This window comes from Ambystoma mexicanum, chromosome 10, assembly GCF_040938575.1.
Source record: "Ambystoma mexicanum isolate Mex_15411 chromosome 10, UKY_AmexF1_1, whole genome shotgun sequence".
NCBI classification, from domain to species: Eukaryota; Metazoa; Chordata; class Amphibia; order Caudata; family Ambystomatidae; genus Ambystoma; species Ambystoma mexicanum.
The window spans coordinates 1,289,815,682-1,289,831,229 of NC_090932.1; the positions used below are offsets into that span (position 1 = coordinate 1,289,815,682).

General features: G+C 45.7%; 1 protein-coding gene across 6 annotated transcripts in view; it reads left to right on the forward strand.

The window, feature by feature from the left end:
* The window catches only part of MTMR3 (myotubularin related protein 3), a 2,389,252-nt gene that overhangs the window by 591,105 nt on the left and 1,782,599 nt on the right, over positions 1 to 15,548 (forward strand). The gene's annotated exons all lie outside the window — the stretch shown is intronic.

Below are 15,548 nucleotides of genomic sequence, written 5' to 3' on the forward strand. Positions count from 1 at the left end.
GGCTCTGCAAGCCTCAGATTTGCATTGGCTCGGACTGATCGTGTGATTTGGTTTGATTCTCACGGGGGCACACGTAGACCGACCGCCTCTCGGCCTTGGCCCGATCCATCTTCCGATCCTGCAATCTGTGATCGAGCTGCACTGTTGGGTCGATGTATTCAGCACATCTTTCTGTGGGATTTACTACTTGGACTAATACGTCCTTAAGTTCCCCTCACTCTTTTACCGAGGCTTGCCTAGTTCGTTTCTCCTCTGGCCTGTTCGTTTATGCCATCAGACAATTGAAGAAAGCAATATATGTTGGGTCTCGATTACCCTGCCGTAGTGATAACAGTTCATTGTCTAGAGTCTGCCCTTGAGTATGCCGTGCAAATAGTTTCTCAATTTTACACTGGAAACCTCTGAAGTCTCGAAGCAAAGGATCATCCTAGTTTACCAAGGGTATTGACCAGTCCGCTGCACTACCTCCCAAATATGAGAGTACAAATGCCACTCTCGCTTGATTGTTGGGGAATGCCCCAGGTCTGCACAAGAAATGTAGGCAACATTGATTCATTAAGATGGTGTACTTAATCAGATCGCCTGTGAAGCGTTCTGGTGGGGCCAGGGGAACCCCCCCTCCCTGGAAGAACCACCTATACTGGCGTGGGATGTTGAGGCGCGGCAGGAGGGGCATACCCCGGCAGTGGGACTAGGCCTGGCTGTGCCGGAGCATTTGCCTTGCTAGTTCATCTGTCCGCTTCTGGTTCACAATTGGATCCCTCCTTAGGGCATTGGTTTCCTGTCTTGAGGCATGAACTTCAGCCCGTAACTCTCCCAGTAATCAGGTCACCTGGTTTGTTTCAGAAGTTTCCATAATGCAGAGGCAGAGACTCGAAGAGGCTTTGTGTTCTGTTACGCTCACCTGGTCTCTGTGGAGGCGTTGGTGCACGGTTGCAGCCCTCACGGGGATGAGGTCCGCAGGTCCGACTTCGCCCTCTGCGCTTATGTGGTGACTGGTGGTAATAGGTGATGCTGCTCGGGACTGCTCCTGTGTGGAGAATAGGGGGTGCGAGTATGCCAGCTTGTGCGCCTGAGCCCCTTCCAGGCCACTTCTCCCAAACCGTGGTATCCCTGGGATGCGCTGTCCATGGAAAGCTCACCTGTTGATCAGTTTTGGCGAGCACTCCGTCCTGCTGCTTCTGGCAGGGGCGCTTGTATGATCTGGACCAAGTTCCTTCACTGGTCCCTTGCACGTGGTAGTCCAGTCCTGCTGCGACTAAGCCACTATACTTCAGGTAAGTGTTCCTGTTTGCCTTGGTATTTCCTCGTTTGTTTTTGGTGTATTGTAAAGTTTCATGTCTTGTATTGATATCCATTCCACTTTAGATGTTTGCTCTTTTGCTTTCTTCCCTTGCAGGTGATGTTGCCGGCCCAGCAGAAGCTTCGGAGCTCGAGGCGACAGCCGGAGGGAATGCGGAACGAAGCTGCAGCGATACAGTAGCTGGTAAGTTGTTAACTAAAAGGCACGAAGAGTTCAAATGCGGCGCGACCCTAGGACAGATTTTCTAACCTTGTCTGTCTTCTTCACAGGATCCAAGTTTGTGGATGCCGAGTGCGGTGCTGCGGCGTCGGAATCAAGATCACTGGATGTCGGGAGATGAGTCTGCAGATGAAGCACCGGTTCCCTGGAGGTGAGTATGCAGGAGAACGCTTGGTTTCCAAATGTAAGTAAACTGGTCCAAGCGGCGGTGAGCGTCGCATCACACCCAAGTGCACAGTAACACGAAGCACCTGCCTTAAGGATGGAGCAGCTTGTATAGCTGAGCTTCTGAAGCCACGGCCAAGAGGTACAGCCTGCCTGCTTGCCACACCCGATGAGCCAGCACATGAGGATGTTCTCTAACACCTCCTATGGATTATGTGATTTTACCAAAGGTAAAATCAGAGTGGTCAATTTCAGAGTGGTCAAAATACCGAAAAAAGACTTAATTCTTTTTTTTTTTTTAATATATATGGGGGGGTCCCTCTCCAAACCTCCTGTTTTTCTATCCTTTTAACCCCACCCTCACCCATTTTAACCCCTTACCCTACTACCATATATATATTTAATAAACCTTTTCAAAATGTTTGTTTTTTGGGGATTCAGTAAAACTTACCACCTCTTATGTACACCCACTACTCTGCTGTAAACCATGGGAGCTCTGCTTGCTACGAAGCATCGTTCAACTCAAATCCATTCATATGTGGACACCCTGTATACAATGACATATATCCTATTTTTTTGCTGCATTGGATCGTTCATAGATTTTCATGCTTGGAATGGGTCCTTATCATCGACTTGATGTGCATTTCCAAAAGAACAGAAACCAAAATTGAGTAACGTATCCACTTCATTATGGGTTGTTTGCTTCCTAAACAATGAGATGGCTAGACTAAGATCCTCCTCAAGAGGCCAGCTTCAGATTTTCAAACCAAATGTTAGAGCAAAGGTGTCTTAAACTTTCCATGCCAGTGTTTGCTGGGCCTAGTTTTTTTTATAGTTTCTTTGTGAATTTCGACAGTTTTTGTGGCCATTGAAGACATGTATCTTTTGATAACCTTTTCGTGTGCGTGGGTCAGTGCTTCAGGGGGATGTTGAGTAATGATCCAGCATGTCCGACTTTGAGAAGTGTTGTACTAGTAAAGAAAGTCACTCGAGTGATTGGAGATTTTTTTTTGCTGCAGGGCCTTCATGACAATTACATTTTACGGCTTCACTGTCTATGAAAGTCCCTACAATGATTGGGCCAACTGCGAAGGCCGGGCCTACGACAAATGCCCCATATATGTATTATACTTCAGTCAACTGGCTCTCAGTGGAGATGGGGTTGTCATTGCCCCCATACAAACCCATCTAAGGAGACAGTAGCCAGAAGGCTTTGAGGTAGTCAACCAGCCAAAAGCATAGGCATATGCAATTAAAAGCGGTAGGCTTCAGCCAGCCCTCACACAAAGTCCCACATTTAAGGGCCTGTCTGTACATATCCGGGCCTGCTGGGCATGCCGCTATTCTTATTACTGCAGGCAAAGTCATGCGTTACGCCTGGTACTGCAACCTTGCGCCCCTGGACTGTGGCATCCCTCCTGCCATCACGTGAGTGCTGACTGTTGTTCAGTTGCCTTGCCTCATCTCTCCTTGACTCATACCTTCTACTTCTCCAGGCATTATTCTTGCCCCATCTCTGTTGGCATATGTCCCTGTGTACTTTCCTGAGCTCTCACCCCACTTTCCCCACTTCTGTACTGCTGTGCTGCAACACCTGTGTCGCAATATTCGTTTTAAGGTGTGTTTTCATCCTGTATTATTGTTTTTGAATGTTAGTTTAAAAAAAAAACGATTTTTCGGTCTGCTTTCATCCTGCACTGTTGTGACTGTTAGTTTAAAAATCGAATTTAGGTGTGTTTTCATCTTGCATTGTTATGCTCTGCTAATTAGGAATCCATTTCTCTTGCCCTCTGTACTGTTTATGCTTCTTGTTCCCTTTTACCCGCCCTTTTTTTGCACCCACTGCTTTATCCTGTACCTTTTGTGTGCATCCTTGTGCGCATGCGCCCTCCTGTCTACTCCCTCCACTGTGCCTCAGCTGCTCAGCCTGGTTAACTGTACCACACTGTGTGCCCCCACACAATGGCACTTTCCATCCCTCCGATCTTCTCATATTGCTTCTCTATCTCCAATCCTTCACCGCTCACTAAATCTGACCGGAAGAAACTTAAGAAGGACAAACTTGGCCCTAGCCCAGGCTTTCCTATCGCTGACACCTATGTTAGTCCATCCGCCAGAGAGAGACTCACCAGCATCCTATTGTTCCTTCTCCCAACTAATGGACTCCACATATGACCACTCTGCTCCCTCCCTACTCTTCCCCACACATCAATGGTGGCATCTCGGAGGTCCTTCTTGCCTTCTCCCCAACTTCCAGGGTCCCCATAAATGTCTATCGAAATGGTACCGTCTTGATACACGGGCCTCAACCCAACCTCCTTTTTGATGGGCTCCTCCCTCGCCTTATCAACTTTCCACCTTCCTCCTCACTGGCTCCCTTGCCAACTGCACCTACGGCCCCCATGGCTCTGCTGCCTGCTATGCACACCATGACTACCTTGCCTGTGTCTGGTCACACCGCCTCTTACTATGGCTCCTTTTATTTATTTATTTTTTTGGGTTAAATAAACCTTTACAAAAAATATTCATTTTCATATATTATAATTCTCATTTAAACAATTTTCATTAAAATCTTATTAAACAACTTTGCATCTTATTAAGTTTCACAATTATCAGTTGTAATCAGGTAGCTATTATACACTATTAAAAGAAGTTGGTGGCGTACAACAATGTTTAGACAATTTCATCTTGAATTTAAAAACGAATAAGTTCTCGTTCTGCTATCTTTAAAAAATGTCCTAATGGTAAAATTAATGGTTTATGAACACCGTACATAAGTCTATTCCATAAAACATCAGTACAATCCACAAATTCAATAATACATTTTTGCAGGTAAAATGTACGCGATCTTGTAAAATGACAGCATTCCAACACCAAGTGTTTTAAGGTTTTGTTTGCTTCTTGGCAATGGGGAAATCTGCATTGCATACATAATGACATACCAGACCAATGCTGACAGCGTTACTTGGTGTGGAATTGATTCATTTTCAAGCGCATATACAAGCCTCTAATAACAGAGCAGGGAAACATGGCAACATATGGAATGCATGGTAGACGTTTCCTCAAATATTTTGCGTAAGTTTACTTGATCAATGTGCGAATCCAGTCATCCTCGAACAGCTTCTTTTTGGCAAAAGCAGGTCGAATGCATAGATCATTATGCGTTACACTAAGTTTGTCTAATATCGCATTTATTCTAGTTTCAAACCTCTTAATTGTATCCACTGAGTTGTTTACCATTGCATTTTGAAGATCTTTATATAAGCAATTTTTTGGTGGATTTAATAATTTTGCATAGTTTGATGGCATACGCCATACTACTCTGCAGGATAAAGAGGTAAGACTAAACTCTTGCCTGATCACGCAATTCGGAATTGGCATTGCCATGTTCAAGGCACTTTTGATTAATCGACCTTTCAAGGAGTCCAAGAAGTTGCTTAAATCAAAAGGACACAGGTCAAGAATATAGATGTGCGTAGCTTGCACTTTCATTGTTAACAAGTCGCAAAAGGGGATAAGGGAGAATTGGCAATATCTTTTAAAAATTATCTTCATTTGGCTATTTAAAGAGCGCAATTGAATGTTTAGCCTTTCTTTCCAGATTGCTATGGAAGAGTTGCTGCTTAATTGGTATCCAAGGTAGCAAATTTCCAGTTGTATTTGCACTCCAAGATCACCAATTTTCCAGCTGAACGATTTGATTTTCCTACCGGCATGCAAAATCAAAATGCATGTTTTGCTGATATTCGGAATGAGGTTAAGATTAGATTGTAGGCATATTTTCTGAATGCTAGCAATTTCGCCTGTAGACCAGATGGGGTGGTGTCCATTATGAGCAGGTCGTTGGCAAACGCTAGCCAGTGTAACTTTATTGTTCCAAGTCTTACCGGGCACATCCCCAGTTCATTCCATATCTGTTCCAAATCGCAAATATAAGAGATTAAAAAGCATTGCTGCAAGGTTACAGCCCTGTTTTAGGCCAATATAAGTTTTAATAGCTTCAGTTATAGATCCTTCTCTTGTCAGCTTTACCATATATGCAGTGTTGGAGTGCAACATTCTTAACCAATCTATTATTTCTGGAGGAATTCCCAATTTGAGTAATTTAAACCATAATAGCTTCCTTATCCCACAGTCAAAAGCACAAGATAGATCAATGCTTGCTATGTATATTGGATAGGCTCCTTTCTTTTTTGTACTCGCAATAATATGGGACATCAATGTTGCATTCAACGAAGTGCCCATCTCCTTTCTAAATCCTATTTGCGATTTCGCAAGTATGCTGTTATTTATAACAAACTTTTCCAAGTCGTACAATAGTAAACTCCCAAAGATCTTTGCGCTTGTGTCAATCAGTGAAATGGGTCTGTAGTTATGGGGGTCTAATGCGTTACCTTTTTTGTAAATAGGTACAATTGACGTACCCCATTGCTCTGGTATATTACCGGATTAAAGAATCGCATCAAATTTAATTTTGAGTATGGATGCCCATACAGTTGGATCTGCTTTGTACATAAATGCTGGTATGCCATCCGAGCGTGGTGCATTAGACTGTGATTGTTAATCGCCCATGTAATGTCTGTTTTGGACCAATGCAAAGAGTCCCATTTCACAAAGGAATTCAACAGACGCATTGGATCTGAACCAAGGCGGAATAGAAAATGTTTGTTATTTGAACAACCCATGTGTTCACCGGTATAATATTCTCATTCAAAGTATCCTTTGAACTGGTAATATTACGCATAATTGGCCATATATGTTTGGTGTCATGCATACATAATTTTCGCACAATCTCGCCATTTAGCTTGGTTGCTTCGGTTTTCCTTAGGATTCTCATTTTATTTTTGTACAAGACTAGGATTCGATTTTTAACATATTTAAACTGGGCGTTGGTGATTACTAGCTTTTTGGTAGTGCGCAAATCCTTATTTTTTTTTACGTTTTAGCAGCTGTATTTCATAGTCAAAATTATTTGATATGAGCCAGTTGTCGAAAATGTAGTCTGAACACATTGTATAACACCAGCAATTATTTTACCAACAGTTTCTTCTTTAACGAATGAGACATCAGAATCCCAACATAGTGATTCCATAGCATATGCTGTTCTAACTTTCTCTGAAATATGCTTGTACAACACAGGATTCTATCTCACTGATAATTTAGATAGTTTAATTTCATATAGAGGTAGCAGCTGATTGATGTTATGACATTCATGTGAGGATGTTAAACTCCAGTGAATTCGAGCGTGATCTCCGCTGGTAATAGGGTAAATCAACACAGGTGAAACTGTGTGCAATAGTTTGTTTGATATCACGAAAAAATCAATCATCGAGGTTGAATCACCACGACTCCATGTGTGCTGGAGGCCGTCTGTCTCATTGGTCACAAAGGATACCTCCCATGTGTCCAAATAGGCAACCCATTTGGCACCTCTATTCCGTGCTTCCATCTTCCTTGGGTTACCATAGGAAGTCTTTTCCGCCATATTCGTATCACATAATGAATTAAAGTCCCCTGCAATTATGATCTTTGGTAAGTTTCCTAAGTTGTGTATACATTCTAAGCATTGGTCCAGATCATCAAACATCTCTTCCAATGTAATTTTTAGTCGATTCCAATATAAGGAGGGCATACAAAAAAACTATCCTCCACAGTTGCCCCCTCCTTGCATGGCTATAAACCGTATTGAACCCCTCTAAAATCAAATCCTGCGTGCACATTTTTTTTTTTTTTTTTTTACAGGAAACAATCAGCCTGCACATCTTCAAGAAGGATAGTGAGCCACCTATCAAGAGCATGGTGGGCGCAAGAATTCCATATTAGGATTAGTTCTGCTTTCTTTATTTGCTAATCGGTACATTTTTAAAGGCAGAGATGCATCGCATTAGAGGCTCTATCCAAGCTAGATTTCGGTTCCCCGCAGTCATGGCAATGAGCTGTGATATGCACGTTTGTTCTATTGACGTGGCAGATAGCTCATGCTGAGGGATCACGGATGGAATTGGCTTCTGCAGAAAGTCCTGTGCCTCAATCTTACAGTTGAAGGTGTGCAGACTGAAACCCATCCTTTTCAATTCAGTTCTAAAGCTCCAAATCAATTTCAGCACCATTGAGTTGTATACATATCCCAACATCCTGTAGTTTACTAATGCCAGAGCGATTCTATCAAAGTCAGCAGTGGTTAGGATACGCAAAGATGGTATCCTTGCTAGTATTTCCAAAAGCAAATTCCTATTAATCTGTTGGTCCTTTAAAACATCAGGGTTTCCTTCTAGTCCTATCATGTTAAACTCTTCCGAGGAAGTAATCCCTTCCTCAGTTCTCTGTTCCTCAAAAGATGTTTCCTGAGCAGTAGGACAGGGATTACTAGTTGATAAAGCGATGTTAACGGGATCAGTCGGGGGGGGGGGGGGATACGTTTTGGGCGTCTAAAGGAATAAAATAATTCACCTTCTGGTCCTCAACTGGGGCCTCAAGTTGGTGTTCGCTCCGTGTCAGTGGCTGTATGTATTTCGTCCTACTGCAGTGTTTAAGGTCTGAATCATGCTCGAGATCGATAATTGGTCAGAAGGAGTTCCTTGTGGTCGATCAGCTATTGTTACCTGTGTAGTGTCATCTGTGTGGCCAGATGGAGTTGCGGATACCTCTGTAGGTCCTAACCCATGACTGAGATTGATAGGGTTTAATTGGGCACCAATCTGTAAGGGAACAATAGGCACTACATGTCGGATTTTTGGTGGCAAGCAAAGATCTATGTGCTTACCTGGGCCGCAAACAATCACATAATCATTCTTAGTGATCGGATGCGTTGGTTTTGTGACAAGCGGATCAGAGCTACAGGCATCAGCATATGATGGACCGGCCCTAATTCCTATGGTAGAATTGTCATTAAGCTTAGAGACCAAGGGTCCCATAGGATTAGTTATAACTTCGTCAATATCCGCGTCTTGTCTTTTATTCGCCATCTCCAAGGTAGATTTTATACCCCTAGATGGAAAATAGTTACCCAATCCAATTTTCATGGGTTCATGTTTGGAATCAGATGCCACCCCATCCTGTATACTCGGAGAACTAGTCTTTTTTCAGAGGTTTGCTTTTAGGTACCAAATTAGCAATGTTAGGGTTAGTAGGATGGTTATCACTTTGATGGGTGCTAAGGGGTTATTTACAAATATTTTATTATTATTTCCAGACATAAAGGATGCAATAAAAGTGTGCGGCTTTCCTCAGACAGTTGGTCTACATCAACTATATCATCTTCCTGAGGGGAAGGTGATGTACCTCTTGCATCTTTTGAGCTTTTTAATACCTGGAGCTGCATTGAAATTTTGAAATCACTAGTTTTTTTCCTCCTATTGCTGCTTATTTGACTGTTGTTGGCCCTTCCGAGATGGCCACCGTGGTTTTCTTTGTTGTGTAGACGAGCTGTGCTGAATCACCTCTCCCTGTGCTGCACTCCCATTGGTTTGAGTGTTTTCATCCATCCAATCAGGGACCGGCAGGCTTCAGCCGGCCCTCTCGGCAAGGCGCACTGGCTGGAACTGGTTTCTTGCATCTGCTTCTCACTGGGAGTGAGGTCCTGTTTCCACCCTCCTGGCCATCTGTTGTTCTCCTGCACATGTGGAGTTTGTGCCTGGCTGCTGACCATTCCATTAGGTAGGTGCACTTTCTGTGCATTACTGCACCTCCTGGGGAATTATTGAACCTGAAAAATTAAAATTTGAAAAAAAAGAAGAAAAAGAAAAATAGAGTAAATGTGCATAATATTGTTGGAAAGGACTGTTTTATTTGGAATTTTCATCATGCAGCCATTTTTTGAGCTTTTTAATACCTGGAGCTGCATTGCTATTTTGAAAGCACTTGTTTTTTCCTTCTATTGCTGCTTATTTGACTGTTTTTGGCACTTCCAAGATGGCCACCGTGGTTTTCTTTATTGTTTAGACAGGCTGTGCTGAATCACCTCTCCCTGTGCTGCACTCCCATTGGTTTGAGTGTTTTCTTCCATCCAATCAGGGACCAGCAGGCTTCAGCCGGCCCTCTCAGCAAAGGCCCACTTCTAAGGCCCCTGTCCGCTTCTGGAACGCTAATTGGGGTCCTCCCTGCACCTTAACCACAATGATGAGGCCACCTCTCTCCTCTAAGAAATCCAGACTGCCTTGACTTTGCCACCTCCAGAACTATGGGTTAGTTCCCTCCTTATAGACTCACTTCTACTGCCTTTGACTATCACTGTTCTTTCTGCTTGTTGCTCCCATGTTGTCATCTTGCTGCGCAGTGCTTCCTAAACCCTTTGCCAACATCCGATTCCAAGATTGAAAAAGTCAAATCTTGCTGTTTTTGCTTTGCTCTTAAAAGTCGAATCTTGCTGTTTTTGCTTTGCTCTTAAGTCATATCTTGCTGCCCAGTGCAAAATTCTCTGTATTGTGCTTGTATACTGTTTCTTCTCTGTAACTTGCCAGCCCAATGACCTCACCACTCTTTTGTCTCACACCTACCTGCCTTAGCCCCCCCAGTATCTCCATCCTCTCCTTACTTCCACCCCAATGGCGCTTTCTGTTTCTCCTGTCTTCTCCAACTGCTTCTCCATTGACTATCCTTCCCTTCTCACTAAGTCTGGTATGAAGAAGTTCAAAAAGGATATCTTGGCCTCTAATCCTGGTCTTCCTATCGCCGACACCTACTCCAATGCTTCTGCCAGACAGACCCTTACCGACATCCTCTTTGTCGTTCCTTCGCCAGATCTATGGACTCCTCATATGGTCTCTGTGCTCTGCCCTATCTCCTCCTCTCCCATTAATGGTGGCACTCGCTGGGAAGTTCTCATGGCTTCCTTCGACTCCTCTAAAGACATCGTTAATCTCTACCTAAATGGCACTGTCATGGTCCAAGGCCCTCAGGCCAATCTCCTCTTCTTTGATAGGCGCTTTCCTCGCATCATCAATTTCCTCTCATCTCCTGCTGTCCCCTCCTCTCCCCCCTTGGCTACCTTGCCCTCTCTCTCCTCCTCCTCTGGCCCTCCTAGGGCTCTTTCTCCTCCGCAGGGTGTACCTCTGATCTGTACCCCTCCCCGGAAGGTCTTTAAGGCTGGCAACCTTCATATTGCCACTCTCAACTCTCGCTCTGCCGTCAAACACTCCTCTGACATCTGCCACCTCCTTGAAGAACTAGACCTTGATGTCCTTGGTCTTACTGAGGCATGGTTCCCGGCCAGCTGTTACGAGCTTTGACACTCTCCTCCCTGATGGCTACAAGATCCTCTCAGCACCCAGATCCTCCCAGTCTGGTTGGAGGTAGCCCTGATTTTTCCTGAGTGGATACCTGCCTCTATCATTCCCACTTCTCTTTTGAATGCCTTGTCTTTAGGCTTTCTCTCTCGCCTACCAATTCTCTTACTGTGGTTACCATCTACCGGCCTCCTGGTCAAATCACCTCATTTCTCTCTGAGTGGGCAGACCTCTCCTCATCCCTCCCGGCCTCTACCACTCAACTCCTCCTCCTCGGTGACCTAAATATACATTTAGACTCTCCTTGCTCCTCCTCTGTACTCTTCCGTGACCTCTGCAACTCCCTCTCCCTGTCCATCCTCCCCTCTGGCCCGACTCACTCTGCAGGGCACACACTCGATGTCTTGATCTCCTCTGACCTCCCCCTCTCCATCCCTCTGATCACTCCTCTCTCCTGGAGCGATCACTCCCTCCTCTCATCTCTCACTCTCTTCCCCCCAAGCCAAGCCTACCCCAACACTGCCACCTACCTACTCGGACATCCGGCCCATGAAGCGTGTGTCAGTTGAGGCTTTTCCCGCCACTTTCTCCCCCCCCCCTCCACCTTTGGCTGTCTCTCGTCCTGATACCACCCCGTCTCTGCTCTACTGTTCAATTTCTGATACGCTTGATGCTCTTGCCCCTGTTATGAGGATCCGTTTGAAGTCCAAAGCCAAGTGCAATTTCTGGTATGACTCTGACCTAGCTACACTTAAATGTAAGTGTAGGGCAGCTGAGAGGAAATGGAGGACTTCCTGTTCATCCTCTGACAAACTTTCCTGTCGCCTGCTACAAAGGCAATACCGACTCTCTGTCCTCACCAAGAAGAGAGTCCACATTCAAGCTCGTGTCTCTGCGGCATCTAACAACTCGGCCGAACTCTTTAAAATCTGCAAGGAGCTGGCCAACCCTACTGCAGTCTCTACCCCTCCTGTTGCTTCCCAGGCTCTTTGCAATGCCCTTGCCTCTCACTTCATTTAAAAAAAAACCAGGACATCCTGTCCACACTCTCCACCTACACCCCTCCTCTTCCCTCTCCATCTGTGCTTGCTGACCCTCCTTTAGCCACCCTCCCATCCTTCTCGTCCTTTCCTCTTCTCACCCCTGATGAGGTTGCTAGACGAGTCCGATCTATGAAAGCCTCTTCAAAACAGGTTCATCCCTGTTCCTCTAAAACCATCAAGGACCACATTGACACCCTCGCTCCGGCCTTTGCTGATTTTTGCAACCACTCCTTTTCCTCGGGATCCTTCCCCTCCCCTCTGAAGCACTCCTTTGTGCATCCTCTCCTCAAGAAACCCACAGCTGATCCTTCTTGTTCAGCTAACTATCGCCCAATTTCCATTACTCCCGTTCTTGGCAAACTCCTGGAAACGTTGGCCATCTCTCAACTTAACCTTCATTCCAATTCTGTTGGCTGTCTCCATGACCACCAGTCTGGCTTCAGAGCTGCCAGAAGCACGGAAACCGCTCTCCTAAACATCCGTGAAGATCTGCTCACCAACCTTGACTCTAACATTCCCTCTGTCCTCATCCTCCTCGATCTCTCGTCTGCCTTCGACACGGTGAACCATATCATCCTGCTCAACCATCTCTGTGAAAACTTGGGTATCACTGATCAGGCTCTGTCCTGGCTGACCTCTTTCCTCTCAGATCGACCCTCCCAGGTCCAACTTGGGTCTTTCCTTTCATCTATCTTCCTCTCTACCTGTGGTGTTCCCCAGGGGTCTAACCTCTCGCCCTGGCTTTTCAAACAATACCTGGCAACTCTGGCCCACTGCATTGCCATTTTCTGCTAAAATTTCCAGTGCTACGCTGACGACACTCAACTCATTTTCAGGCTGCCCTCTGCCACCTCCTCTCGCTCTCTCATCTATGATTGCCTAACTGCCATTCAAGATTGGTGTGCCGCCAATGATCTTTGTCTGAATGCCAGCAAGACGGAGATCCTCCTCATCGGCACACCTTCACCATCCTTTCCCCTCACTCTCTGGCCTGCCTCCCTTGGCCCTCCTCCTAACCCCACCTGCGAGGCTAAGAACCTCGGGGTCATCTTTGACTCCACCCTTTCCTTCTCCGCCCACATCTCTGAGGTCTCTAAAAAGTCAAATTTCCAACTGTACCTCCTCAGAGGTACTCTGCCTTTCCTCTCCTTCCCCCAGAAGCTCATTGTATCTCAAGCTCTGGTTCTCTCTAGCTTAGACTATTGTAACAGCCTCTTTCTAAATCTACCTGCCTTTACTCTCCGCCCTCTGCAACTAATCCAGAACAGGACTGCGAGACTTGTCCTTGGCCTCAAGCCCTGGGATCGTATCGCTCCAGCTCTGAAATCTCTTCACTGGCTCACAGTGGATGCAAGGATTAAATTCAAAACCCTCTGCATTGTCCACAAGGCTTTCTGGGGCCTGGGTCCAAAATACCTTCAGCTATCCCTCCGCAAATACCTCCCGTCTCGAGCTCTTCGCTCCTCTCCCTCCAACTCACTCAGGGTCAGTTGTTTTTCTGAGAAACGAGCTGGGGTACATCTGTCTTCGGCTGGGGCCTCCCTCTGGAACAGCCTCCCTGCCACTCTAAAACTTGAGGAGAACCATCTCTGGTTCCGCAAGCACCTCAAGACCTTCCTCTTTTCTTCTGCCTTCGCTCCCCCTCTCCCCTGCTTATCTGTTCTCTCTTGGCACCGTGCACCTGGCCACCCTCTGTCTTTTGGGCCCAGGTACCTGCTCATCCTGTCACCCTCCCGCACTGCCTCCGGGCCACGCCTTGCACTGGGATCTGTATCTGTACCCATACAGCCCCCCCCCTTTTCTTCCTGCACTTATCGGGCCTACCCTGTCTGCTGCCTTAAACCTAGCACTTGCAAATTGCTGGATGCATTACCACTGTTTGTTGCCTTTATTATTTATTTATTGTTATCTGTTTCTCCTCTGCTTCGCACTTTCCACCTCTCCCCCCTTCCATGCACTTTTCCGCTCACCCCTTTCCCATGCACTTGCGCATTCTCAATGTCACTGGGCCTAGTAAGATCGCTGTTTTGTTCTCCCCTGTTCCCCTCCCTTGCCTTGTCGCGCTCTGAAACACTTGTGTACGAGCGCGATAGAAATAAAATATCAATCAAAAAAAATCTTGATCTGCATCCTTAGCGCCAGATGGATTACCATCTTTTGTTAACAAATGTTTGCTTTCCTTGCATTTATCAGCACGTTTTTTGGCTTTCAAATGCATTTTTCTAATACGCCTTGAGATAAACATAGGTTTTTTTTTTCTTCCCCCATCATTTATTTCATCTGCAGCATGTTCCTCCATAATTTTTAGCAGGACTGATGGACTATCAGGAGGTCCGGGCATGTTATCAGGCTTGGGGGCGGATGATTTTATATTTAAGGCAAGTTTTATCTCTCCGATATCATGCCTGAAGGAATCGATCTCAGTACCATCCTTACCAGAAGATACAGCCAACATGCAGGGATCCCGATTGCCCTTCATTTACTCCCAAGAGCATCTCATTCGGGAAGTAACATTGTGACTCTTTATCTACAAGAAGAGGTCTACCCAGGCTGTCAGATATCTGATGATTACTGACAGAACATGGGCAGAGCACAGAAGGAAATGTCTCTTTGGCTAACATGAAGCCCTTGAGGCGATTGAGTTTCAACAGGATCTCCTTCGAGGTGGCCTTCATTTCACGCAATTCCATGTGTGAAATCATGACCTTTGTCAAGAAGGTCAAGAATCCTTATGATAACCGGAAAGGAATATGGACTTGGGGGTGATATGTTGTGAGATATGTCAATGCCGCCTTCTTCCTGTGAGCCACTGTGAACATAATTAGGGTCCGCTTCAATACAGTTGGAACGTAACGGCTGTGATAATGGCAAGGACGGGGCTCATTCCTTAAAGTAGGGGAAAGGCTGCAGAGTGACATCACTTGGAGAATCCTTAGAGTTTAGAACAGGCAGTTGCGGCAGAGTTGGAGATATGGGACTAGTATTTAGATCATATAACAATTTCTTGTCTATTAGTGGGGTTAAAGCAACAATGGAAGCCTGAATGCGTTTGTTTAATTAAAAAATCAGCGCAGATCCATCACCCAAATTGGAACTGCTGATATCACCCTCCAAAATGGAACTATCCATAATATCCCGTCTACCATTAGATGCTATATTGAGGGGAGGGGAAGGAAGAGTACTTGGGGCAGGTGCTGTACGTGGAACAAGGCAGTACTCCTTGAAATAGTTACTTTGCTCAAGATGAATCACGTCTCGGTGTGTGTTGCATTAAACACCTTCCTCCTGGAGGAAAAACATCCTCTACGTAGAAGCGGATCGGCAGTCAACAGTCCACTTTCTGCCACTTCTTGGCTCCTTTGACGTCTTCTACTATCCTGGCTCCCTTGCCCACCCCTTGTCAGCCTTTCCCACGCAGGTGCCCTTGCCACCCACTGCTGATGCATCTGGTGCTCCCTTGCCCTCTGTGGCCCCTCCTTGACTGACTCCCTTGCCATCTACCACTGTCCCGGCTCCCTTGCCTGCACTCCTTTCAGCCCCTCTGCCTTCTCTTGTCTTTATCTCTCAGGCACCCTTGCCGTTTACTGCTTAATG